Source organism: Athene noctua, chromosome 4 (assembly GCF_965140245.1).
Source record: "Athene noctua chromosome 4, bAthNoc1.hap1.1, whole genome shotgun sequence".
Classification (NCBI taxonomy): Eukaryota; Metazoa; Chordata; class Aves; order Strigiformes; family Strigidae; genus Athene; species Athene noctua.
Window position 1 is genome coordinate 66,573,736 of NC_134040.1, and position 27,284 is coordinate 66,601,019.

At 41.3% G+C, this 27,284-nt stretch overlaps 1 protein-coding gene across 2 annotated transcripts in view; it reads right to left on the reverse strand.

Annotated features, from left to right (window-relative positions):
• FBXW7 (F-box and WD repeat domain containing 7) overlaps positions 1 to 23,785 on the reverse strand; it is a 192,518-nt gene extending 168,733 nt beyond the window's left edge. The window contains exon 1 of one of the 2 annotated variants that reach the window (XM_074905620.1): positions 23,341 to 23,785. The gene's annotated coding sequence lies outside the window, so the exon portion shown is untranslated. Of the gene's footprint in view, positions 1 to 19,077; positions 19,166 to 23,340 lie in introns of those variants that run through there. The other variant, XM_074905621.1, reaches the window with a different exon arrangement.
• Positions 23,786 to 27,284: the final 3,499 nt, after the last annotated feature.

Below are 27,284 nucleotides of genomic sequence, written 5' to 3' on the forward strand. Positions count from 1 at the left end.
TTTATCAGTAACCTTATCCATTTCCCACAACTGAGACATTATTATCATTTCCAGCTTGGCTATCAACTCAAGTTTGGCCCATGACATAAAATTCTATCTAACTAATAAGAAAGAATAATGGAAGCATTTATTAGAGAAGGAAAGGCTGTTTGCTTTATACTTCCCATTTGTTTGCTGACAAAACATTGTCTGACTTTATAAAATAGCAGCACTCAATGAACAAACAGAAAAGAATTAAAACTTAAAGGGATGCAGTACCCACCACTTCAGCAGGGAAGCACAAAAAGGTAAGATTAAAAATGAAACTGACTTTAAATTGATCAATCTTGTTAAAAAAAAAGACTGTTTTTGCTAAAAGAATTCTACTTTAACAATCTAATCTGAGAAGTATTTCCTTCCAGAAATCTGGATGTCCTTTATACAAATTCCCAAACTTGAAATAAAGGAAAAAAGTCAATCCTTTCTAATGGCATACTGCATGCTAGACGCTCCTGCTGGCTGCCGTTTAAATTAGCATGACAGTATTCAAAGACTTGCAAAACCTGCACTTAGAAGCAGCAATATATAAGCCAGCTGATGAGCACCAGAAACAGATTCTGGTGCTCCCAAAACTAATGTCCACCAAGATGTGGGTTCCTGCAGGTCTGCTTCTGCTTGTGTTCTGGGACTGTAATTCTACCCACACAAAGCAGAAGGATCCCATTCCTTCATGCAGTGGTAACAGGAGCATCTGTAACATGTACTATTTTTAGAAGCAACTAGTCCACTGCCAGCTGAGAGAGGAATGAGGAGCTGCAGGCCAGAACACCAGATCTGCCTGCTAGCTACTGGCTGTATCTGATCCGGAGGGATGTGTCAAGCTCCCCCTGCCCTTTATCACTACCTAGAACACAGACTCAAACTGAGATAAGCTTGCTAGAGCCATTTTTTATTTCTCCTCACCTTGCTTCCAGATCTCCTGGATGCTTACAGCGGTTTTTGACTGCACTGTTTCCCGTCCCAGGCAGGCAATGCTTTATGGATTACTCTCCAGTGATGTCTGCAAGCTTCTCTCTGCAGCCCACAAGCTGAAGCGTTTTGTAGACAGCTCAAGGCTTTGATTGCATCACATGACAGCAGGTGCCAAACCCAAAATTTAGGCCTATAATTCATATGCCTTCACTTAATCCTGTTCAAAATTTCTTTCCAATTAATTTGACCCACAGGAAGATATGTGTGTATCTGAGCACCAAATGACTCCCAGGCTTTTTTATATCTACCCCTAAGAGTGCAGTACCATTATTTGTATTCAGACTGTACAGATATTTGTATTCAAACAAATCAGAGGAAAACACTAGTTCATTAAATGACAATTCTAGCATAAGAAATTTTCAAGCACTAAAAATCAGCACATCTTGGCTATTCCATGAAATTCAGTTCAGACATGGGAAATTAGCAACATTTTCAAATAAAGTATGACTAGTCTATCTTGAAGTGATTTAAAAGATCCAGATAGGGCATTTAACATCTCTTAGAAGTCAACCCATATTTAAAAGAAGGTAAGTAACATCTTTTCTCTGAAATCTGAGCATTTTGATAAAAGTTTCTTCAGAGTTCTTTACAAACTGCATTAAAAATTATAGGAAAAGCCTTCACATCAGAAGAGGGGGAAAGGAATGAAAATTATTGTACCTGACATTTGGAGTTGAAAACTCCACAGAGCTCACTTTCCAGAGATTGAGTCACATAATTGTACCTTTCAAACTCTAGCAAAAACAACTAATGTTATTCAAAGATCCTGCATTTGGTTTCTATGAAGCATCAGACTCAGAGAAAGACACATCAAGGTCTTCTTTTCCTTTGAGGGAAAAGAAAAAAGTGTGTAATTCTATCAAGAAGGTCTCAACATGAAAACTTGTAGCAATGCCTGCTAGCATACCATTGGAGGAACCAGATGAGTAAATACTCATTAGTGTCAATAAATATCAATGCATTTCTTCTTTCAATTTTGTCTTTAAAGCTTTAAAAATCCACAAGCAGAATCTGCCAGCCCTCCTTCAACTACAGGTACACGCCATTCGCATGCATTCTTTGCAATCAGGAGTGGCTTTAACTCAAACATTTTACTACATCTAAGTTACATGGGATCTTCAACACAAGACAAAAGCTTCAACAATACAATGCTTAATTTCAGAAGAGTGTTGATGTCATGTATTTGTGCATATATGCTACTAGAGGTTTGCTAGGTATACCACGGTAGAGCTGTACACTGAACTGACATGATTCTTACCAAAGCTGGAGGGTCAGCGTTCATTTAATATCATACGATATTTAATGCAGGCCAACTGTATGGATTTAAGTAGCAGCCCAGTTATCCCTGCATTTGTGAACAGCTGAAATAACAGGAAGAACAACTTGGGCCTGAGGAGTTGATTGTTTGGTTTGTTGGTGTGGTCTTTTTCCTTGAGAAGCAGGAGAAAGGATATAATCACACCTAAAAATTTTACTGTGAAACTTTGTTTCTCACACATAGAGAAAGGCAAACAGAGCCATTCAAGAGCTCTATCTTATTTTTAGCATAACTATTGCTCACAGTGCACTATGGACACATTCTTTTTTCCTCCCTCTGCCTTCAACCCCTCAAATAAATCCCCTTTATTGGATTATGGATTAATGCAGCAACTATAGCAGTAAGCTCTTTCCATGAGAGTGAAAAAACATTAAGATGTGGACCATTAAGCAGAGTTACTTCTCATTTGGAGTTTGTGTGTCTGTCTTGGACATTGCATGCACTACAGGAAAACAATATTTATGTTTTATTGAATGTATTTTGAACTACATCAATGGGACAGAAATGCAGCACCTGCTAAAACAGGTCCTCAAACACTGAAGTAATTAATATAAATCCCTGTTTTCATTAAAACATCTCATGTCCAGTAAAATTAATAGCAACTCATTTTAAGTCACTGTTCCCATTAAACAATGAATAGTTATACATATGTCAAAGACCACATTAACTTAAGAATATTATAAAGTTGGACTGCCATTTGAATGTATAATGGTGAACTACCAGTGCTGCTTCTTTTTCACAAAGAAACAAAACCATATTATTACACTATCATCACAGACTGTGATCTCCTGAAACAAATACAGATACTCAGAATAGTGTTTACCCAAAGATCTTGAAACATTTTACAGATGTGGTTGAGTACTCTAATTTTATAGAATATAAGGCACAAAATAGAGTATTATGCTCTTAAATAAGAGCATCTCAGAGAAAGTCAGTGGCAGAAGCTACGAATAGAAACCCCAATTCTTCCAACTATCATGCCAATCCTCTGTCTACATCTCCACCCCCAAAGTACTGATGAGATAAAAATAACTTCTGATTAGTGAGGCAGTGATGAAGACAGAAGCCCTATGGAACCAAATCAGCCAGAGTCTCACTCAAGGCAGAACTAGACTCTAAACTAGGGAAATCGAATTTGTAAAGCCAGGTTAACATTCTGGTCAAATTAAGTGAAATTGAGTTTTCTAAGACAAGAACTGTCATCTGGAGAACAGTGTTAGAAGCACTAATACTACAATTCTATTAGTCAAACTGATATAGCTGAAGAGACTATGTACAGAAGACCTCCGGATTTCAAAAAGACAGAGAACAACCTTCCAAACAACTTCAGGTTGAAAATATGATCTCTGATTTCATCTGGGCTACACTAATTAATATGAGGTGGCTGAAAACCTGTGGAATGCAGATAGATTTTTCAAGGTAGATGGGAAAAGTTAAAATGCCTTTGTCATTCAAGAAGGGCAAAATAGATATTACTATATTTACGTGTGACATATAGAATATTCAAAGGAGTGGGAAAGTTTATGCCATTCCACAGAAACCCTCTCTTGAGGCCATAACAGGCTGCATAAACCCATACTTAAAAGACCCAGATTTGTCTCCTGAAGATTCCCTTAGGCCCACCTTTGTTAAACTCAGACTACCCAGTTCTTCTTGATACCTTGCTTGTCTGAAAGAATAGAGTGGTTAGGTCTTTTCTCATTGTAGATGTGAATTCATTTGAGTGTTTAGTAGTTGTTTGCTTTCCTTCCCTTTACTCCCATAAGAACACTAGGTGAACTGTATTGAGTACATTACATTCTGGTGTGTGAATACTTAAGACCCAAAGATTTTGTTGCTTTTAGTGGGGAGGAGAGCAAATATTTACCATATGATGGTGAAGATTCATTGTCAAGCTTTGCAGGGTCTGGTACTATTTGATGCAAGTTCATGTACAAAAAGTTTGGCTCTGATCATGAACCTGATGATAGGGGATTATTAGAAAACTAGAGAAGAGGGTCAGAGAGAAATTTCTTCCACATACATTTTCCACTTTAATCATTTTCTGGATAGATTCCAAGACACAATGCTAAGCCACTAAAGGGACTTTTCTTGTTGTATTGCAGCAAGTTCTTGCATGATATTCAAAGATTTTACTATTTCTCTAGAGAAATAGTGTTCTGAGGTATATATTATGAAAGATTAATATAAAATTCACTCTCCTTATTGCAGACGCAGTGATATCTAAGGGCTAAACAGTACATATTTTATTGTATGTTGCAGAGGGTTGCTGGTTTTAAAACAAACAGATGTTACTTGTGTCTTCTTCAATACATGCAGTTTGTGGGCTGCCATTTGTTATTGAGATGGATGCTTAGGAAGTTGACACTGATGAAGAAATGTATAACGAAAAAGCTAACTGCAGCAGACCTCTGGGCAGCTAGAATTCTGTACTTTGTTTTATTTCTTTATCTTTACTTAATCTATCTTTCTAATGAAAAGTGCACCAGAATTACCAGTTTTCTTTGAAATGTACAGCTGGCATGACCTGCCATCACATACTCAAGTTACAGATGATGCAAAGTCATTATAATATCAACACAACCTCAAAACCAGTTCCCCAACAGCAGGCTGTTAAAACACAGGTTTCCGCATAGTAGGATGAAGGGTTAAAAAGTATTATTTGAAGCCACACAACCTCTTCCATTCCATTACTCATAACTATACTCTGGACATTAAGAATTACAAATATGAAGCGTGTTTAGTCAACTGCTGACTCTGAACTAAATTTCCATGTTGACTACTTTCCTTTTTATAGTAATCATGCTAATGTCAAAAACCTAGGATACCTTAATTGATTCTAAACCATTCTGAGAACTTAAGTTACTTTTTAATTTTGTACATTGGGGAGCTAAGGTACAGACTCAGTGGCAAGCACAAAGTTGCTGAGGAACATCTGTGATTATCTGGCAGAAAGGGGTACTAACACAGCCTCTGGAAGAGGTGGATCCTTCAAAAAATCAGGGCTGACAAGTAATTTTCTGGCTCAGAAAGGAAACCAAGCATTTTGAAGACATGAAACTACTGAAACAGTATTAAAATGCAAAACAAGGATGGAAGGGCAGAACAGGACAAGCAACGGGGGAGAGGGAGAACACTGCAGCCATAAGGAGATAGGGAGATAGCACCAAGAAGAGAATGCACTAGAGAGCGCAATAAACCTCCTAGCACATGTTGAAAGACCACAGAGAGAAAGATGAAAAGCAGGGAAGGCAGTAGCCAGAAGAGGTAGGAAAGAGGGCACTGTGTACCCTGGCAACAAAGAACTCCAAGTCATGGGAAGGGAAAATGAAAAAAATGTGCTTTTGTGCTCTAAGTTTCCTCCATGTAAAACCATGCAAATTTTACATTAATGACATTTTGATGCTAAAAGATTCAGAAGAAAACTAAAGAATGTCAAAAGGTACTTCCTCTAAATAGCACTGCTAAACTACAGCTGCTAACCAGAGCATGATGCCAAGTCAGCTCCTCTCTGAACAGGCCCAGCTATGCACAGTCTGAACACATTCTCAGTGCACTACTCAATGCATTCATATACAAGCTCACCCAATATCATTCCTCACTTCAAAAAACAAGTTTGTAGTGAACAACTGTCTCAAAAATGAAATCTAGATAAATTCATGCAAGGACGGCTTCACTGCTTGTCACAGTTTTGCCCAAGAAATTGTCTCAGAGAAGACTTGCTTTCCTGAGGAATTAGGAATGCGTTAGGGCACAAAACTGCTTCATCAAAAACAACTTTGAAACACTTTATTGTAATACAAATAGACACCCCACTATGAACTAGGCGTAACACATCATAACCATTAAGCATACAATACAATCCCTACAACTCAAAGGATAATGTAAAATATATTCCAACAGCTGCTCCCACCAAATGACAAGTGCTCCAGTTCAAATCTGTAAACCAAAAGTAGCCATCTACACAACATCTGAGCTGCACTATATCCAAAAGAAAAAAGTATTTGCAGAGAACAGTAAATTGTTCTCATACAGTGCTTTCATTAAAAAGAAAGTTCCTAATCCTTTTAATCATGATTATAACTTCATGTGTTATGTAATGTAAATATGTTTGGCAAATCTATCTGAATCTCCAGCTTCAACCGCAACACTATTATTCTAGTTACAGGATGATGCTCATCTTTTACAAGTAAAATGATAGGTTTTTTAAGCAATCTGATAACTCCAGAAATGACCTGGGGGACTGCAATGTAATCCCACCTGATTTAGCATCATTTCTTCACACAGACATCAACTTTGAGAACTAATTATTATCATTAACAAAAGTCTAAAGCATCCAACAGATTTCTTCTTTGTCTTAACCATACAGCCAGAAAAAAAAAAAAACAAAAAAACAACATAACACAAAACAACCAACCCACAACTATTTCTTCATTTAAACGAATTCTTAGGAAGTAATTCAAGAAATAAAATATGGTCACAATTCAATCAAAGGCTATGTTTAAGTCATGTGTGCTAATCACTTAACAAAACAGACAAACAATAATAAAAAATAATTTTTTGAAGACTAACACACTTTCCATTCAGAACTAAATGAGTACCTACTTCATATGCTTCCTTACAGCTACAATACAAATACCTCCTTACTTTACACACAGGTTCCATGAAAAACAGCCTTCAGAAAGTCAGTCTTGCCTTTTCTTGTTTCAGGTGGTTCACTATACTGAACCACCTAGCAAGAAAAGCAACAGGAGAGGTACACGGTCTCTTGATTTTTACGTTGCTGAACTCAAGTCAGAGAACTGCATCGCTCTTTTCCCTGCACACTTTCCTTCTTCACAAAAAACTTTTTATTGTGCTTTAACAGAAGGTCAATGGCTATCACTTCTCTACTCTAGCACAATGGTGAATTGAAACAAGAACCCATAGCAGTTTGGACCGACAAAGCAACCAGTATGTCTAAGCCAATAAAGCGATTTGTTCATTAAAGCTACTAATAAAGCAACCTTTTGTTAGTCTATGAAACATCAGAAACCTCATAGAATGCATTTAACCATGCTTTCTTAAAAATCACCAGCTCAGAAGTTCTAAAATCTGTTAACTTCTCCACTTCCTTAAACTGTTAATAAAAATCCTTAGCATTGACTTTTTAAAAGACAGTAAGTGCAATGCAAACTTTCATGCCTATTCATGAACAGAAAAGTTTAGGGTTCTTGCTGAAGGTATCCCTCCTGACAAAGGCTCAAATGTATCATATTAATGACTTAAGCAAAGCTTCATATGCAACACTGACAAACCATAAAGAGAGCACCATAATTCTCTACAACAAAAGCACTCAATGAACTCAGCTTGGATCCAAAGATTCACTTGGCTATGACAAACAAAAGAAATGAGAAAAGCTGTAGTGACCCAAGATCAGAAATGCTCTACGTACTTGTGCAGTTGCTTTAAATTAAACTGAAGCAAAGTTTGAACTTCATTCTCCAATGCTCAGTATTGTGTGGGGGTTTTTTGTAAGTATCCTTGATAACGAGCTCTATGGCCACAAACTTCCTTCAAGCAAGATCAGTATTTTTGCCCTAATAACTTTAGCTATACAATATCAATCCTTGAAAGAATTAAAATTAAGTTTCCTCCTACGTTACAATTTCTAAACTCGCTTCATTAACAAGTCGGCCCCATTACTCTGTGATTAGAGACTGGGCCAAAGGAAAAAAAAAAAAAGCAGCATCTTTCCATCTAGTCACCATCAGCGAGGCAAAAAGAGCCAGGCAGATATAGTTCCTCTAAACTCCTACATTTAGAATCTGTGAAAGATATTTTTACTAGAAGAAACATACAAATATTGTAGCTACATAACAAGTTAACACAGACAAAAAAGCAAAACAAGATCTGAGGAGAAAAAAGTATGTATATGCACTGTATTACTCATATTTAACAGTGCAATGCCCCTTGTTCTAGTAACAAGACAGTGCAGAAGAAATCTTAAATCATTCTTCTGCTACCATTTCTCATCTGCTTCTTTTTGTCAAGCATAGCGATAACTACTAGGTTTTTTTATATGCAAAACTACCCAAGCAAAAATAAATAACCAAGTTTCATCCTTATTACTGCAACCTTTTGGGGACAAGATTCCCGTTTGTTACACTGGATGTAGCATTTGAATTCTCATCTAAAAGTCTCCTAACAGAATGACAGTACAATATTTGCCCCCATTCAGAGATATTTACAATTAGCCAAGGTTTCTGTCCTTTGCTACTCAGAAAAAAAAATAATCTGTATTTGTAAAATAAATAAGTCTGCTATCTAGGACAGTGATAGCATCCCTCCCCCTACACTGTGACTCTGACTATCAAACCAAGAGATTATATCCTCCTTCTGGAATTAAGTGGTTATTCTAACAATAACAATTCAATAGCATGTGAAACTTTTCAATTAAACAGTTGTCAAGCAGCCTGATAAGGCACAGAAAGACAACTGATAGCTGAAACAAAAGTCATACAACAAGTTTTGCAGTCTTCCTAGCTACTGCCAACCAGTTAATCAATGAGCAGCCAAGAAACAACCAACCAACCATCACATTTCATAGCAAAAATGGACAGGTAATTTTACTTAATTGTAAGTTTCAACCATATTCTAAGGTTTTCACTTACAACACTTTGGAGGCTTTTGCCTACTACTGCACACTGATGTGCTGGCAAAGAAAACAGCAATACAGTAACTACTGCAAAGACACTGATTCTAAAGAAAGAGTTAATAACACTTTTCCTATATCCTCCTTGAGAGTGAATAAACATGACTTCTAAACAGTGATTAAAACTAAGTTTAAACAGAATGCTTTCCTAATTAAGTTCTTAATTCACATTTTGCTAATTCTCCCTGCCCATATCTGTCCAAGTCTTTCAACAATTTTACAGTCAGATGTTCATTTAGGCTTAAGAAGATTCATACAAGAATGAGACCTCCATAATACAATATGCTGCCTGATATTTGTGATCAACTGCACTTTTCAGTTTGCTTAGCTTCCAAAATTAATCCTCTGCTTCAGTTCAATTCTACTCCTCTCACAGTACAAAGCCAATGGAATTTATGTTCCTAAATGACTTAAGCATACTTGAAAAATCCTGCTCGTCAGAGATTAACTTCTTGCTCTTCCAAATAAACACATGCAAGCTTAGACTAATGAAAAGAAGTTCCCAGTACTTTTCAGATTGTGTTATCAATAAGACACTGTCAATCAGTTTTCTTCTGAGGCAATAAAACATTACTAAGAAGTTTGACAAATTTACATTTGTAGCTACTGATGTAGCAAACATTTATGCAGACACTTAGCTTTCTACAGGTATTCTTATGACCAAATTTAAGTGTATACTTCAGTGACTGCAGGATCAGACCCGGATTTCATTTATCTATCTTCACCTGTACTCCACAAGAACTAGTATGACAGCCTATCAGTAGTAACAACAGAAAATTTAACCACTGAGTTAAAAGGCATCAGAAGTGCCTTCGGATTTGTCTTCATGATAGATATAAATTTGACAAAAACCACAACAAAAACCTATGATTATTACTTAAAATCAGTTTTTAAAGAAACCTTTTATGTTGCACGCCATTAATACTTTAATAAGACGTCAAGATGTAGCTTGAAGAATCTATTTCTTATATATTTGTCCTCTGTAAATCACCCAAAGAAAGGCTTTAGAGGTTTACAGAAAAATCACTAAGCACTAAATTTACTTTTCTTCACAAAAGTACTCATAGATATGATGGTGATTAAAAAATGGAAGCTAACAACGCACTATCAACCAAAAGACAACTTCAACTACAAAAGCTGTATTTTTGTTTGCTCTGCCTGGTTGCAACAGTTGTAATACTAACATAGGAAACTTGTTATTTACCATTTCAGAAAGAACCTAGTGTTTCTTTATTATTATTTATATGATCCATATCAAGACACTGAAACTTAAGATCTGCTAGGTGACTTTCTAACCACATTAAAAGATGGCTACAGGAATTGCCATTTCCTGGAGATACAGATGAGAATTCCCCATCCTTGCCTTAGTACCTGTCATTTCCACAGGGTCAAGCAATTCTCCAGTAAATATCCACCCTATAACCTAAATTTCACTTGCAGTTGCTATTCCTATGGTTGACTTCAATCCTGACGCACTAATAAGCAGTGGTGTCCAAACAGCACCTCTCCTTTTCAATAAAAAAATCAAGCAGTTAGTGAAGAAGTATCTGTTGTCTTGGAGATGTGCACAGTTTCAGCAAAAATTACTTAAGCGTATAAGAACTGACACTTGAAAAATGGTCTCTTTCAGATCAAAGAGGCCAATTTTAAGGGACTATGCCAGAGGCAAGTGACATGAAAAGTATAGGACAGTAACTGACTTACTGTTCATTGCTCCTTCCAACACAAACACTAGAGAGCAGTTCATGAAGCTAGTAGGAGCCACCTTCAAAACATGAGTAACTTTTCAGGCAATAGCTTGTAGACCTATGGAATTCATTGCGAAAGGATGTAAAAGCAATGAAAAGTCTACATGGGTTCAAGAGAAACTGGTCAACTTCATGGTAGAGAAATCATTCAGGACTTTCTGAATAAACAGAAGCTACCTCTGGCTCAGAGATTCTGTGAAGTGAAAGCAGCTGAAGAGCAAGCACCAAAAGAAAAGTAGCTAACACCTTGTTTTCAATATTCCCCCACTCACAGACATTTCTGAGATGGGTCACAGGAAAAATTAGGGAACTTCTGAGTTCCTGTACATAATTTTCTCTTTTATGGCTGCTATTGGACACAAGATACTAGACTAGAAAGAACGCCACTGTAATCCAGTGTAGCAGTTCTTCTGTTTTAAAATTATTTAATAAACATTTTAAAACAGAACATTCCAATTAAAATACAGAAAAGTAATTTTAATGTTTGGATCTGCTTCCCCAAACCACCAGCTTGATAAAATACATTAAATTCAAATAAGCTTGACCTTCCATTCAAAATATTAGTTAGAAAGTTATTACACCTCTGGTGGAATAACATCACCAATTATTCTCCACCAAAACATATAGAGCAGTTTCACAGCTTTGTCTCCTACACACTGTCTGTGCAAGCTCTTAGTGGGCAGCAGAATGGTCTACTACCAAAACAGTCCTGACTGCCATTTTTCTCCTCATAGAAGCTAAATGACTCACTCTGGGTTGAGTTTGCAGGTTGTTTTCCTTCCTGAAAAGGGATTAAAAAAAAATGGATGGAAGAAGTCACAGACATCTGCCTGCTCAATAATTAGGAAGCCCTCTATACTCCTGTTTGTTCCCTCTCCATAACATATCTCACAGTGTTTCTGTCATCTGAATTGAAGACCTCCTAGATCCTGAATTCAAAGTCTAAGAAAGGCTACCTAAGCACATGCTCAGCTAAACTCAGCTGCCAACACTCCACTACACAATTTGGGGGAGTGGAATAGAGCTAACAAACCGTTAACACCTCCTTTGGAGAACATCTGGTACTTCTGCATTTTCTCATTTTATTAAGAGAAATCAGAACTGGGTTACATCAGAGGAACAAGAGAAAAAATTGATCTGTAAATGCTAAAAAATTATATTAGCCTCCTACTAAAAATACCTCATATTAGAATGTGATAAAACACAGTACTTACCTATATTTAGAAAAGCCAGTAAATATGATTTAGCTTGTTACAAACAAGCCTTTTGCACATCAGCAAGCTAGCTGAAACAATTGTTTAGAGAATACTATTGTAAAATATACCCAGGTTGGTATCAGAGAATATAAATAGCATGGTTTCTGGAAAGGAAACTACTTTTTTAGGCTAGTAGAATTTTATAACAACAGTGAACTAAGGAGAAATTGCTGAAAAACTGACTTTCAAAAAGCCTCCCCCAAAGTCTCAAGAGGCCATTAAGTGAAATTAATCTTGGCATTAGGGGAAAACATTATTTGCGTTTAGATGCCTGCAACAAAGCATCAAAAGAAAATGCACTAAGTGATCTGTTAACTTGCAGAAAAAGGTTAACATCAGAAGGCCGGGGCTCTGTACTAGAACCACTTCACATATTCCTTAATGGTCCAGAAAGCAAAAAGTGGCAAAACTCACTCACATGAAAATTAAGGTTAAGGCAAGAGAAGGAACTCTAAGAACTTCAAACAGTCTAACCAAGCTAGATAAAAAGGGAAATACGTGACAGACAAAAAGAACAATCGACAAGATATTACATGTCAAGGTGAATATTCTACTTACAAACTGTCTGGATTTTAAGAATTAATTCAGAAAGAGACATATTCACTCCAGATAGTCCATTGAAGAATGATATTTGGTAAAAAAAATAAAAATGTTAGGACATATATAAAATGTTTTGGAGAATCTTACAATTGGTACACTACAAACTGAATACAGCATTCCAAGCAGCCACACAATGTAAAAAATGGTTTGAAATGCCAATTAAGCTAAAAGTTTCAAAAAAGGTAAAAGTTGATGGCAGCCATCTTAAAGAGGATGCCAAAAAGCATCAGAAAGATCAAGGTATGTTAACTGTAACTGAGAGATGCAGAGTAATACATGGGAAAAGGTACAGAAAAAAAAACTTAAGAACTCTGAGTTCAACTGGAGTTTTAGAACAACAAGAATATATTCAACTGAACTACAGGGTTAAAACATCACAAATAACAAGACATTATTATGAAATTCATTATTAATAGGAGACAATACATCTTCATACAACAATTGCTCAGAGAGCCAAACTTGGTTTAAAAAAAAAAAAAGAAACCATTTGAACTACAAACCTAACGTACTTTTAAAAAAGACTGCATGTTTTATTAAACAGCATAATAAGCTATAACGACAGTTAAGACTGATATTGAAGAATAGCAAACTACTAGAAGTTTTATACATTAAACTTTTCATTGGCACTACACACCTTTCCAAAAAGTGAATCTGAAAAGAAAGGCAAAAAGATACACGTATCCTGTAATGAAATCCTGTTTCCTTTCTGGAGATGGCAACTAACAGGCAGAGAGAATAGCACAGAAGTTAAACTCTCAGTTCTACAATCAGTAGAATTCTTGAATATTTCCCCCCCCCCCCCCCTCTTTGGCAGCAGCCAGCAAGTATACGCATCACTCTGCAATAGTCACAGGACATGGTGAATTAGCCCAGCTAGCAAACTAAAAAAAGCTTGGTAGGTTATATGGGGAGTAGCATAGTAGTCAGGCTGCAGGATCTGAACATACTGTGATAAGGGAGGTCATAGAAGATAACAGGACAGTAATGAGGACTCTGTTACTGCAGTGGTGGGATACAGCAGCAGCAAAGACGATACAAATCCGCAGGAAACTAGGTTTTGTTAGCTCTGCTGCTCATAGAACAATTTGTTTCCCTTGTGTTTTACAGATTTGAATACTAATATTTCTGCACATTGTAGCTTTGATCACTGTGTTAAATGTAGCTCTACTGAATAAAAGGATTAGTTTGTCCAGACTGGCATAGCTATGACTGTGATACGAAGAGAACTTCAGGGAAAAACCTTTGAAGATCAAGGGCATGCTCAATTTTGTAGGTTGAATTGGCAGTAATAGCTGAAGGTGGGTTTTGTCATGCATATAGTTTACAGTATGATACATATGACAATATTAGTGAAGTTTAGTATATGGTTTATAAGCATTTTTAGATTACTTAAATTTGTCTCACTGTTAAAAGGGGCAATCCCACTCTCCCCTCACCCTAAAGGCTAAGAGGTCAGGCAGCACTAGCACTCCTGTTGGTTCACAACCTGCTGGATTTGAGCAATGGACAGCACAGCCACAAAAGCCAAAATGGGGTGGGGGGCAGCAAGAACAGCCCTTTTGGTTGCAGCACATACTCCACGCTGGCTTCAGCGGATCATCAAACCACAACCGTGAGGTTTCAGGGCACAATTAAGCCAATCTAACGGCCAGCCAGGGCCCAAAGGATCCACTACCAGCTATGCATCCCCTACACCAGCTCTAACACACATCCTAGGTCACACTGAGCCAACTCAATCTGATTTTTAGTTCCCTTCTCACTCAAATTCAGGGAACTAAAATGGTAGAAAACCCAACAGCACAAAATTAATTACCAAAAAGTCAGATTAAACCAATAGCTAGCGGCTAGCACAGGACAAGGTTGGGGGTGGGAGAAGCTGTTTGGAACCATTCCTTCCAGCAGCAACTAAGCAGGTCAAATGCAATATGAAATTACAACCCTGTAAAGGACAAGCGAACATAACATGTCAGGAACCCTCCATCTTTGCAAAGTTGAAAAAGATTTTACAAAGGAAGGGTAAATTGTTTCAATTTTAAGTTTCTCTTTTTAAATCTTTGCTAAGTCATGCCTAACCTATGCAACCAATTTTGTTCCCACCACACTGCAGTGTAAACAAACAATAGGAATGAGAAGGACCAAAACGTTAACATTTCTTTTGTGTCACCAAACAAGCTTTTGTTTTTTCAGTCATTCCCAGCACCTTTTGAAAGGTTCCCACAGTCCATGTAAACAACACCCAAGCTGAGCGGGATGACTGTACATACCTCCTACATAGGCAGCCAGCAGCGCGTAGCTCCGCTAACTAGACAGCCACATATCCACCCCATGACATGGGACACCACCCACCTCTACCCTTCAAACAAAAAAATCCTGCCTGTGCTCCTGAGTCATACTGAGCATTATCTAGTGCTCCTGCCAGGCACAGCTAAACATCAGCAATGGCTGAGTTGAAGTTTGACCCTCAGTTATTTCACTATCAGCCCACTTCTTTTCTTTTGCATATCAGGAATTACTCAATTTCAAAATAATCAAGCAAAACAGTATTCAAAGGACAAATAACAACAAAACAATTTGCAAGATTTAGCATGGCAATACGCTATAAAGCTGGGAACACAACACAAAACCTGAAATGAAGAAACAGTATGTCCTGGAAAAAAATCAAATATAACTATGAATGTCAAAGTTGTCTCGCTACAGCAAAGCATGTCTAAGAACCACCTAGTTTTAGTGCACTCTCAGGTATGTAAAACTTTCAGAGTTAAGTTAAACATCTAGACAAGCTAAGAAACTGCCATTATGGAGATAATCAGGGTCATTAACACAAACACACTTCTGTATGATAGGCTTGAAAAATGGAAAGTTCAGACACCTGTCTATCAGAACCCACGTAAGATATTCTTAGTAGGACCTATTTCACACATATTATCGCTTCCATGAAGACACACAACATCAAAACATAGAAGTACTACCGTGTTACTAAGGGGCTACCAAAGCCTGTGTGCTACTCTTGCCATGTTTCATGAACACGAAGCAGCCGTTCAGGACTGCGTGCCACATGGCTGGTAGTGCAGAGCAAGCACGGGGCAAGGAAAGGTCTTGCAAGCTGGGAGCCAAGCAGTGACAAAGCCCAGCTCTTAACCAGACCGGATGCAGCACAGTCAGAATCTACCTGCTACCGCAGATAACACAACTAACATGCCATGAAAGCAGAGGTGTACAACTGCCCCCTTCCACCAGAGGCTTGTCACAAGGGTGCACATCTGCCTCCCTCTTGGCTACACAGAGAAGTTTAAACATGCACCAGGCAGGCAGTCTGGGGTGAGGTGAAGCATAGCAGGTTGAATCACTGTCTCCCTCCCCCAGGACTCTTGGAAGGAGCAGCAAGTTAGGAGAAAAGCAATTCCCAAACAGAGTGCCCCAAACAAACTGACTATTTCAAATTTCATCTTGCTGGAATATGCAATGGGGCCTGCTATCTAGCTACGTGGAGAAAGAAACAGTGTCCAAAGTTTCGTGGAGAAAAAAAAAAAAAAAACCACCCACACAGCAGCTTTGCCCTAGCATGATTTAAAGGATGCTGAAGATGCCCTCAAGATCCATAAAAACTGTCACTATTGTACTCTGCAGTAAAGGAAAAAAGTTACCTGTCATTGCAGTGATCCGCCCACTCACAGAAATGCCACAGATCTGAAGACATACTCATCAGCTCTGGCAGTAACAGACAAAACTGCCACAGCAGAACTCAGAAACAAACGTTACAAATAACTTAGATGAGGGTATCTCCAGGATCACAGTTTCAGGGCCCTTTTCTATTGTACTAGAAGATCTCTTGCTTTGAGCATCATTGCATGAATTAAAACAAAATGACAAGATATAAACAGCAAGAGAAGTAGGAACTCCTGGCAAACTGCAGGTTTACTGACCACCTGACCCAAGCTCAGGGCCACAAATAACACTGCTTAGCAAAACATAGCATTTGGTAAAGCAAAGGTGTAGACATCGTCTCTTCAACAGATTCAAAACCACGTCAAGCTATGTGGGACCACACTTGCCACAGAAGATGAGTAACATTTCATCAGAGGCCTGAATCCAAAGTTGTAGTTTTGGTTATCATTATTAAGTGGTTATGAAGAAAATATTCTTTTAAAAACCAGCCTTATAAGGCAATGGAGAAGTCAACAAAAGCATGTACCCACTACTGTCAGGTCTAGCAAAGAAATATTAGATTTTGCAGCTACTGCAATAGCTAGTGAGAAACTTCTCAAGCATGAATGCTGAAAGGCTTGCACTCACCAAGGAACACACTGAGCAACTTACCCTCCTAAAAAAGGAAGTTGGGGAAAAGCTTGAAACCTTTTTTTCCCCCCATTGACTTTGTCTTGTGGTGTTTTAGGCTTGTCAGACATTTAGTAAGACAAGTAGCTTGTCCTGAAGTAGCCTGTTCACTTCTGAAAACATTGTGACTATTTTAATTCCTGCAGATAAATAAGGACACATGTTCTATCCTATAAAGCATATCACATATTTTACATAAAGAGAACAATATCCTTCCATATGCAGTTCGTAACACAGCAAACTCCCTATGAGCGTAGGCAGATCCTGCAGGCTGCAGCAGATCTAAACATAAAGCTTCACCTTAAAGAAAACATGATAGACTTTATCCTGAAAGACACATGCTCCAAAAGCATTCACCAGCGTCTGTGAGAACAGAGTCCATGTGTGCAGAAAGGACGTTGCCAGTCAAAGAGGGAAGAGCTAAGCAGATACTGTGAACAACACACCCTGGGTTTGCAGTTCCTGTTCTTCAGAAATGCAAAGCAATTGCCACAACCTACAACAACACAAAGCCACAGCTGAGTAACCCTGACTCTGCGTAACCAGGAATACTCCAATCCATCAAAAAGACCCCCCAACACTCCATGTGCAGTCAGCTCTCAGCCACCACCCTTAAACTCTTTAATAATCCCAGCAAGGAAACACACAGGGGAAGTCTCTGGTAACCTGTATCACGTGTCAAGGTCTCCTCCCACCTTCCTAGCTACCCAGAGTGACATTTCTGAAGGAAGAAGTGCTGAAGAGGAAGAATGATAAGCTTCAACAGTGGATCAAAAGGTTGAGGAATTGAAGAAGGGAACATAGGAATAAGCATAACAATTCTACCAGCATCAGTTCAGGTTTCTAATTTTCAAAGAGACCCATGCGTAGAGAGGGCAACCAGGGAAAGAATAAATCCATGATTATGACCTGCAATACTGCAGTGGGAAGACTCACTGACCAAGGTTTATGAAGAGTTTAGCAGAAACTATTGCAACAACTGCTTCCCCAGTGCCCCCTTCTCCACAGCTCCAGCTCGACGAGGCCAGGTCTCACCGCAGCACACGCACGCCTCTCAGCTCCACCTGTGGGCAGCTCTCTTGCCTTGGTAAGGAGGGAAATCTTGTGCTTATAAAAGCGTTGCTTCAGCAGTATGCCCTGCCCTCTGAGTACACCTCACTTCAGCCTGCCCACGCTGAAGAGCTCATAGACTTCTCAGTGCTGTTTCTCTGGCGAAGTAACAGGCAGCTCACACCATTCATATTACTGAAAGATTTTCAAGAAAGCACACACTTCAAAATGTTCACATTTTGGACAACTTAGAATAGCCAGTCTTTACACAGGAAGCATCACTTAACCTTAACTCTCTCAGAGCTGTCCCTCTGCTATAAGCAGCCATCCAATTTCAGGTCACAAGACAATCTAAATTCACCCAGGCCAGCTTAGCCATCCACTACCTGTTACAGGCTTCTAGAAAGCAGTCTTGTGTGACTGTCAAAAACACAGATCAAGCAATTTCAAGAAACACCTCACTTCCCCCCAAGATCCCAATAACCCCATGCCCACATGATAGGGCACATCAAAATGTGAATCAGTATCATAACAATGTACTTGGGTTACAAAATCCAAACCGCACTCTTAACCTTTTGTGAGACTATTAAACGGAAAATTATTTTCTTTTTTTTTAAATATAATCTGAGGTAAATAGCATTGCAAAATGTATCATACTGATACAACTCTAAATTACAGCCAAAACTGACAACAGCACATACAATTAAAACATCCCACACTTCTCAATTGTAGGGCCTTATTTGTTGGTGGTCAAAAAACTAGACAAATTTTACTAGCTCATACTGCAGTGGCCACCACTGATCACATTGGAGGGATTTATGAAGGGAAAAATTTAAAAAAAAAAAAAAAAAAAGAGCTGTTTGAGAGCAAATCTTGCTCTTACAGCTACTTGTGAGGATGCACCTGCTGAAACCATCACATCAGAATTGTACTGGCAAAACAGCACACAAGAACATTCCTCGTCCTCCAGTGCAAAGCCAGCCATCTCAGCTCAAGATGCTGACAAAGCTTATCTGAGATAAGCATGCTAGTTTTGGACAATAAGGACTTTCACACACTTCTTACCAGCCAAGCTGTGGGTGCTGTATTCTCTAGCCAATGGTAACATCTTCAATTGCCCCAGCAAACTTCCCCAGCAAAAAGACGTCTCCTGGTATGCTAAGACATGACATTACAGAAAAAATAACATTGTTTCAGTTGTGTAAGAATAACTGTTTCAGAGATACTGAGAAAAAAAAATATTGAAGCGATACTGAATAATAAAGACCTGTCTATTTTGCAAAGATGACCAGTCTTGAAGAGATGATGATGTAGTTTTTGTCATAGTGAGCATGAACAAGATTGAATGCAGTAGTGACTTTTTATTCTGACATTCCTTACTTTTGAAGTATCTGACCTTGCAAATTAAGTTATAATATATTATACAGGCATTATGCTTCCAAATTTAAATTATTTTGATCAAGCTCTGAAAAAAAAATAAACTATTATTTCAAAGTAAAGATAGGGAAAAAAACAAAACAGAAACCCATAAACCATTACTAGGCTACTTTAAGCATAAACTTCAAGAGTACATGCTGCAAGTGGAGGTGCTTACAGACATAAATCATACCTACATTACTGGCAAAAAACAGCAAGGATCTATTAGAAAGCACTTAACTGCAATGTCTACATTGATACAGGACACACAATGAAGTGGCTGATCAGAATTGCTGGTGGAAAGAACCAGGCAGGATTCACAACACTGCAACAAAATAATTGCTTCCATCCCCTTTCCCTGCCCAAGAAATGTTCCTTCACAAGTGAGCTGCAATGCCTCTCGCATTCATTACAGCCAAAAAATGTCTTGCATATGCAAAGTTCTCAAAGAAGAAAAGCAAATGTGTACTTTTAATGTTAAAGTAAGTGCCTGATCAAGCCGTTTATTTACTGATTCTGGTTGATCACAGAATGGAGCTGAAAAATTATTACTTCATTATTCCACCCATAATCTACATTAAAGTGAAAGCTGGAGAACAGCATTTCATTTTCTATTGAACATGAGACTTGACAGGTGAGGAGTGGACAGGGATCTAGTATTCTTCCTCTTTCCTCACACAGGGCTTAGAAGGTATCCAACACAGCTGTCGACTCATATATTCAAAACAAGTCACTAAGCAGTGAATTACCCACTCTTCCCTCAAAGCCAAACACCTTCACCCAAGAGAGGAAGCCACTAAGGGTTGCCAAATGCGTGGAAATGCCTGAAGCACACACTGATAGGAACCAGAAGGGTGTTCTGGGACAGGGACTTGCAAGCACAGAGTGCTGCCTACAATCTTGCACAGACATCCACTGGTGACCACCGAAAAACACAGGATACTGGGCTAAACTGACCTTTGATTTAAGCCAGAACAGCCTGTGTAATAACCAGTAGCCGTACCAACACAAAGCAAAACCAAGAGTTTGTTAACAGTAAGTTAACTTTTACACTTACATGATTCTAGGTCTTCATCAGACAAATATTTTAAGTCTTTATAGCCTTTGCTGTCGCAAGAGACTATCTTAAAGTCCGTAGAAGTGATCCTGGTAAACAGATTCTGTCTATCCTTTGAATACATGGTGCATTTCAACACGGAACCATCCATTAGTTTCCACAAATCCACTAAATCACAGTATTTTCTGTCATGAAAGAGCATTTTCAAGTGCACTCACAAGCCATCTCTTTCAAGAATTAGTTGATATACGCATCCCATATAAGGCTGAAGCAGCTCTGCAGATAGGGTCTTTATGTCACTATTCTTTCACATGTAACATACTTTTAGTCAGTTAACAAGCATCCAGAAAGAGATCCAGAAAATGAAACATGGTCATTAAATATAGACTGAATTTAAAACATGCTGACCAAAAGAAACTTAACTTAGTTTACTTTAAAGAGACAGAAGAATAGCATTCCTCTCTGTTTAATAACATTGCCAGGCCTAAATCATCACACACCATTCCTTTCTTTTACTGATTCAGAGACAATAAATTCCATTGAAGTAATTAACAAAACTGTCGCAAAGTACCATGTGCATTCATAATGAGGGCAGTGAAGTTAATTTGTCAGTCTAAGAGTCTAAAGATAAAAATTATTTCTTTCCTTAAACTAAAAAGCTACTTCTTATAAGGGCTTCTCTAACAGTTAATGCAAATGAAATTCACATACTTTCTGATAAACATTTATGTTTCCAAACAGACACCTCTGTAATAGTAAATTATTCAGCTTGAACAAAGGAACTACATTTATTAGATCTAAGCTGCAACAGAAGGAAAAATTTAAAACCTTGACAAAAATATATCTTCTTGAGATATTTATGAACCTGGAACACAAAAGAATGCTTAAATGCTATCAAGCGACAGAACCAGGCTGCCATTAACAACTGGATGATGATGAAGTAGGAAAGGGCAGATTTAAGTTTGGAACCAGGAAGTGATATAAAAGAAAGTGTAATCACCATATCGAAAAAAGGGCATGGTGTCTTTTAGCTCCTGTAGATATTAAATACAGCATGGCACTGACCAACTCCTTAACACCTGAAAAGAATGCAACTTCCTTTCCTGACCTCCTAGGTCTGGGGCCAAGAAGAGCAGAGTGAACTGCATGGAGAGTTCGACTTCTTTTAACTCCCTTTTTAACACAGCAGCAATGACAGGAAGCTTAAGATACAGAGTTATTTTGGTCTTAAAAAAGTCCTCTTACCTGTCAGCAGACTTGGTCTCGAAAAGAAACCGTGAAACATCAGGTGCCCTGTCTACCTTTGAACTGCCTACTGATGTCTAGGTTTTCCCCTGAGTTTTCACAGGCTGTCTCTTTCTCAGTGGAACAGACAAGTACACAGTTGGGAAACAGACTGTACTTACTCTCAAACGCGTAGCACAAACAAACTAAAGCACAGAGCAAGCACACATTGCTGGAATTTTGAAGCATGGCTTTCCATTCACACCGATGTATTTTAGACCTTCAGACGCTACAGATTTCAGCTACATTTTTCTCTACTTTCAATTCCATCTGGTAAAGAAAATGCAGAAGAGCAGGACCCTAGCAACTGACCCAAGAGGATGTTCATAAGCTCTTTATTCTTCTTTTAATGAAGAACCAGACAAATCCTACAACCTTTCCCTTCAAAGTCTTTCTAGGCTCCTTCCAGGAGATGTGGAAAGGACTCATGCAGACAACAGTTTTCAGACAATTATGATTTCTGGATCTATGTTTGAACACTGTCTCATCAAATAAGTGACATTCAAACTACTCTCTTCACTTTTCAGTACAACCTCTTCGTATGTAACAAACTGTTGTATAAATTTTAACTCCTGAATTTAACACTGACAAACATAAACATTCCTTTACCGACTAACTACTGTGGTGTCTTTTTCTTCGCTGAAGAGTAAGTTAAGGTACCCTATTAAAACAATCCGAAGTTTTGCTGCAGTTTTTGATCAGAGGGAAATTCTGCACACTGCAGAAATCCTAAAAAGCAAAGCAAAATAAACCCAAGCAAACAGAGTCCCATTCCCAAACACGACTCTCCACTCCCCAGCCTCTGAGCAAGGTCTTGGAGTGAGAGCAAGAGCACTTTCTCGTGCTTCGTGAAGAAGCAACTTTACCGATAAACAGGAAGACCCAACACTGCTTATAGCTTTTAAACTGCATTAAAAAAAAAAAAAAACACAAAAAAAAAAAAAAAACAACGCTCTACGTGAAAAGGCAAATCCTTAATAACGTTTTCCCGTGACAATAGCAGCAGCATTTCCCACCCAAGTGTTATGTAAATGAGCGGGCAGGAGGCAGCCACGGAGACACTCAACCCTTTAAAAAAAGAGAAAAAAAAAACCCAACCAGGCGGAGGGGGTGTGTGCGTGTCTGAAACCCTCACGGCTTCCAGCACGGCGGCCGTGCGCTTCGCTCCCAGCCTTGCACAACTTCCCGCCCCGGCGGTTCCGCTCGGCTCCCACGGGCGGGGACGGAGGGTCCCGAGCCCCTGAACCGCCCGCCGCCGCCTTTGTTCGCCGGGGCCGGCGCTCCCGGCCCGCGCCGAGACGGGTACAAAGCGGGGGGCAGCAGAAGTTGCGGAGGAGACCTCGGCCCGTCCCCGGGGCCGCGGCGGAGCACCCCACCCCCCCCGGCTCCTCAGCCTGCGGCGGGGGCCGCCCGCCCGCCCGCGGGGCACCAGACCGTGCGCAGCCGGCAACGTGAGCCGCATGGGAAGCGGCGGCGGCGCCGCGCCCCCCGGCCCGGCCCCCGGCTGGTCCACCGTCGGCCCCGGGACACGCAGCCCCCCTCCCCCGGCGGCTTCTCCCGCTCACACTCACTTTTCGGGCCGGGCTCTGCTGGGCTCTCCCTCCGCTCGCGGCGCGCACGTCTTCCCGCCGACGGGGTGATGCCGGCGGCGGGAGGGGGCCCGCCGTCCCCTGCCCCGGGGCTGCCGCCGGGGGCCGGGCGGCTTCGAGGGGGCGGGCGGGTCCAGCCCCCCCCGGGCGGGCAGGTGGTCCTCGGGGCCGGGCCCCGGGCCCGCTCCCCTCCCGCCCCGGGCTACGGCTGTCCCGGCGGCTCAGGTGCGCCGCCGCGTCCTCTCACATGGAGCCGCCGCCTCGCCGCCCCTCGCTGCCCCCCGGGCCGGTCCCCGCGCCGCCGCCGCCCGGGAGGCGAGTGGCTCGGGCCGCGGCCCCCGCCCCGCTCTCCCTCTCATGCACTGCGGGCGCCGCCGGGCCCCGGCTCCAGCGGCGGGGGGGGGCGCCGCTAGGGCCCCAGCTGGGCGGCGCGGGGCAGCCGGGCGGCGGGGCTCGGCGCCGCGGCCGCTCCGCTCTCCGGCATGTGGGAGCGGCGGCGCGGCGGGGCAGGGCGGCGCGGCGGGGCAGGGCCGGGGGGAGCGGGGTGGCGGGGCGCGGGCGGGGGGCGGCGGGCAGCAGCGCCCCGGGATCCGCTCGTTTCCTGCGGCGCCGGGAGGGGGCGGGGAGGGCGGGCGAGAGAGAGAGAGGAGAGAGAGAGAGAGCGCGAGCACGGCGGCGGCGCGCGCGGATGACAGCCGTATCCCGGCAACAGGCCCCGCCCCGGCGCAGGGCGATGACGCCACGGGAGGGCAAGGTGGAGCCGCGCAGGTACCGCCGCCGCCGCATGGTTCAGCCCGGGACAGCGGGGCGGTGCCGCGCGGCGGGGGCGGCCCCGCACCGGCCTACGCGCAGCCGCAGTCCGCGTCCTCGGCGCGGGGCGCCCCGCCCCCTCCCCCGCCGCGCGGGGCGGGGCAGCTCGCGGGCTCAGCCCGGGGCGGGGTGGGCGGGGCAACGCTCGCTCGCCCCCCCCCGCCCCCGTGACGTCAGGGGCGCGGGGAGGGCGCGAAGTCCTTGCCCGCGCGCACGTGCGCGTGCCCCCACCCCGGCGGCGGGCGTTGGCGCTGCCATGGGAACCGGCCCGGGCCCCGCCGCCTCCCAAGCGCTTCTAAGAAACGGCCGTGAAAGGTGCTGGTCGTCCCGCGGCCGTTGCTGCCCCTCAGCTACGCCGGTGGTTCCAGAGCCCAGGGATGTACCTGCCCGCAGGGCCTCGTCTCTCTGCTCGGGCTTCTCCACACGGCCGCCGAGCTCTGGGCGCTTCACACTCAGTAACCAGAATAACGGTTACGCAGGCCCTGCTCTCCCAAAGATTAAAAGTAATGACAGGAGCCTCTTAACATTTATCACAGAGTTGTGGCCGTTACATGAGAGCCCCACCGGGGTTCCTTTAGCACACGATGTGGAAGATAGGACACTGTTCGCTGAACACAAGGAAAAAATAAAATTCTTAATTACTGCTCATTAAGTGTGTGGGATGGTTGCTCGCAGCATCCAGCCTGTGCACTGAGAAAAGCTTAGGCCCAGTGGGGAAAAAAGTGGCATTTGATCATGTTGCTATCATAAAATACATACACAAGAGCAAAATTAAGATTACTCATGTAACTTATGTCTGGCACATCTTACCTTTGGAGTGCTGATCTTTGCCATGTTACTGTACCTCCCAGGCAGACCACAGGCAGACGGTAGCTGCTCTGCCCTTACCACACACCAGCTCTGGGCCAGAGGCTAGCTAACCACACTAAACACCTTCCCACTGCCCACTAGCTTTTTCCCACTCTGCTATTCAGTTTTAGTTATTCTTTAATTACTCTTATTCTCCATCGTCTTATACCTGATGTTTCTTTACCCTTTCCCCTAACCTTGTTTACCTGACCTTTCTCTTCTTGGGTGTTGAAAACAGGTGTTTGAGCCCACCTGAGTCTCCAGACCTCTACCTTGTCCCCACTGGGACAACATAGCAGAGGAAAACTCGTAACTCTTCAGAGCTACAGCCAGGTCCCTTCCTCACCAGCTGAAGCTCCACACCTCCTGCTCAGCTTGAGCTTTTTGTCGCAAATCAGCAGGGAGTGCTTTTGCAGACAGCAGCCTCCTTCACTAGCGAGGCCTGCTTCGTCACAAAGCATCACCTTTCCCACAGAATGGCAAAGCAGACCTATAATAAATACATAGATAAATACATCACCAGGTAAATAATTTAAACTTTACATTGCTGCTGCAGGCAGGAATTAAGTCTGCACAGGTGATCTAATTCTAACATTTTTATTTTGGTAAGGTTTTTTTTCCCTAAGTTTACAAAATCATGTGCATTTATTGCTCTCCACAAAAGAAAGAGCAGTGCTAAAACTTTTACATCTACAGTATGGATCTCTGCCCCTTGAGCTAAGAGAATGGAGGTGTCTCCACTCAGACCTTATCCACATCAAGGGGATAAACGTTAGATAAATAGTTCCTATTTCTTGGACCTATTGCTTATTATTCTGGCTTTCCGTTTTATTATGGTGTTCTCCCTCTGCTAGTTGAGTAACAGGTTTACACATAGATCAAACACATCTGGGACACTAATACCAAGTGCGTGTTGCTTGCGAATGAAGGAAAAAGTTGGCTGTCTAATCACTGTAGATCGCTGACAACAGCAGATGCATCTCTCAAGAAACAGAAAATCACTACTCTGCCAGCACCGATGGTAGCGCTGACACTGTATGTGGATTTAATGAAAATGTTACGATTTTTTATTAGTCACAGATTAAAATGGTTCAGCGCCTAGTCTTTAATGGAAATGTGGTCATGACTGACTATACTTCAAACAGTAGGGATAAAAATAGGAATCATACTGCAGATCAATGCATTGGCAGAACTAAGCAGGGAGATTTAACACCGTCGTATGCCAGACTATAATGCCACCACACAGAACAGCTTCAACAGAACCTATTTTAAAACAAAAACATAGAGCAGTTTTAAGTGGAACTGTATTGTTTTTAACATGCAATCCAGTGAGAATGCAAAAAACCCTTGCCAAAAGTTACTACTGTGCATGAAATAGTGGCAGAGCTAGAGAAATACTCTTTTTAAGCATTCTGTCTAGAGGCTGAAGGGGTACCTGCTGACTGACTGGGCATATTTTTTTTCCCCTGGAAGTTGGTAGGAAGCTTAATGGCAAGACTGCAATCTCATTTTTTTATTACACCTAAAATGCATGTGTAAGAAAAACTCCACAAATACATCAAAACTTCCCCGTGATCTTGGTAACTCTAAAGATTACATGCTAGAAGGAATAGAAAAATTAGGTGATGATTTGAAAATGTGAGTTAGCTGGGGGAGAGAGGGCACATGCATTAGTAACAAATCTACAACAAAATTATTATGGAGGAAAGCTGACCCTGTATTGTACCATGTCATCTTCAAAATGACATGAATAATAAGGTGAAATAACAAAATGAAAGGAGCAAATTTGAATACTAAACCATCATTTTTTATATCCAATTCATTTGTTCATATTTCTGGTTTTATCAGATGTCTGTGATAAATTTTGTAACCTTGAAGTGCTGTTTGCAGATAAAGGGAAGCATAAAAAAAATTGTGTGGGAAAACAGAGACCCAAATGAAGTTAATGCTGAAGGAGGCCTTCTGTCAAGGTTCAGTCCATTTTGACTAATGCAACTGAAATTCACATCCTTAGGTTTTTTTAAGACTATTTTCCCCAGGTGTTTACAGTTAGATGTATCCCAATGGCTGCAGTGCTGTGCATCACGCTGCCTGCAGACAAGAGAATGGAAGCCGGGTGCTGTCTCAGGCAGATGTTTCAATTTCTCTAACCTGCCCATATCTGAGGTTCCACCTGTGAGGGTTTGGGATGGGAGGGGCAGGCAGCCCGTGTATTGGGGTCACAGGTGATGCACACATGTGGGAGTCCTGGGCTGGGGAGGGTTTCA